General features: G+C 48.2%; 1 pseudogene; it reads right to left on the minus strand.

Moving 5' to 3' along the window:
* Positions 1–844: 844 nt before the first annotated feature.
* Positions 845–1,019, minus strand: LOC119282850 (annotated as a pseudogene).
* Between the last annotated feature and the right edge of the window lie 434 nt (positions 1,020–1,453).

Raw genomic sequence — 1,453 nt, forward strand, 5'->3', positions numbered from 1 at the left:
TCTAACTAATCGCCACCATTAAAAAGAAATTGACTAATCGTTGGGTGAAAACAAGCAAAGCTCGTACCCCCAAAACAAAAGGAACAGGGTGTACTATGTGGGCGATGCGAGTGAGAGGTGGCACTAGGGGGGGGGGGTAGGAGGCGTTAGTGAGAGGAGGGCTCCTAACTTGGATTGGGTTAAGCTAGGACATTTGAACGGTTTTTGTGCGTCTCATTGTTTCCTGGGTGAGGGCAAGCGATCGATCGACCAACTTCCTATTTGGTTGATCGAATTATACGACATAAACGATTCGCCACAAATGTCACCTTCTGCGATGCATCTTTCTCCAGTTAACCGAGCATCACCGCATTGATCCTAACATCATCCTGAAATCATAGTGCGTCCCATTTTTTACTAGTGTGTTTCAGACTCTTTGTTCGACTCAATACATGTTTTGAAACGGACGACAATCGAGATAACCACATTGATTGAAAAAAGGTTGTGCTAGCATCAACCAACTTATCTTTCGCATAGATCAGTTGGCTTGCCACTAGCACGCCATAAATGTCGGATCACTTACTGTCTCCGCCATACACACCCCATGCTGCCATTGTGGTTTGCCACTTTTAGCAAGACACGTGTGGCGGTCCTTTGAAGCTCAGACAGTCTCTGGATGTCCAGAACTACCCTGTTTACGTTAACAAGCTTATATCTTCAAGAAGAAAAATAAATTAAAGCAAAACTCAAAATGAGGACTGAATGTTAAGGACCAAGACTTTAGGGCCCTGGATGTAAAATGCAGCAAGCAAAAGCTTCAGCCAGCTCCGAAACCAGGGACCAAAATTTAATTTTAAAGAATTAGCAAAGGCTGCACGAATGCGTACCCCTCTACCACAAATTATGACACTCACTCTCCCACTTGGGGAGATGATAGGCCGGCGCACCCACCAAGTGCAATGTGGGCCACATGTATGAGCATGGGAAGAGGAGACCTACACGCACGCTCCTCCTCCTCGCTCGCCGCGCCACGGGAATGAGCTGAGGACAGAGCTATGCACGTTGTCTATATTTTTGCTGCTCGGGCATAAATAATAAGTCATTAACTAATAACTAATGGACGTGTTAATTACTCAGTTGTTTTCGATCCTTTTGGATCGTGGGGCTGTTACTTGGGCGTGGGGTTTCTCCACGACCTACCCGGTCCACGTTATATAGTCAGGCAGACGTCTACCCTAGCCGCTGCCGAATCGTATGGTTTTGCACCACCATTCCAGAGCATTGCACTGCCACGCAAGTCTTCTCCGTCCCTCCTTCCGGTGTGCACTGCAAAAAGGGACAACAGGCCTCCAGAACCCCGCCTCTCGTGATCATGTACGGGAGATGGGCGATGAGGTTTTTCGGGAGCGCACTCGCATGACTGCTGGCAGCGACGACTTCGCCAACGACGACTTCTTCCCCGACCTCAGCAACC

The sequence above is a fragment of the Triticum dicoccoides genome, chromosome 3B (assembly GCF_002162155.2).
Source record: "Triticum dicoccoides isolate Atlit2015 ecotype Zavitan chromosome 3B, WEW_v2.0, whole genome shotgun sequence".
NCBI lineage: Eukaryota > Viridiplantae > Streptophyta > Magnoliopsida > Poales > Poaceae > Triticum > Triticum dicoccoides.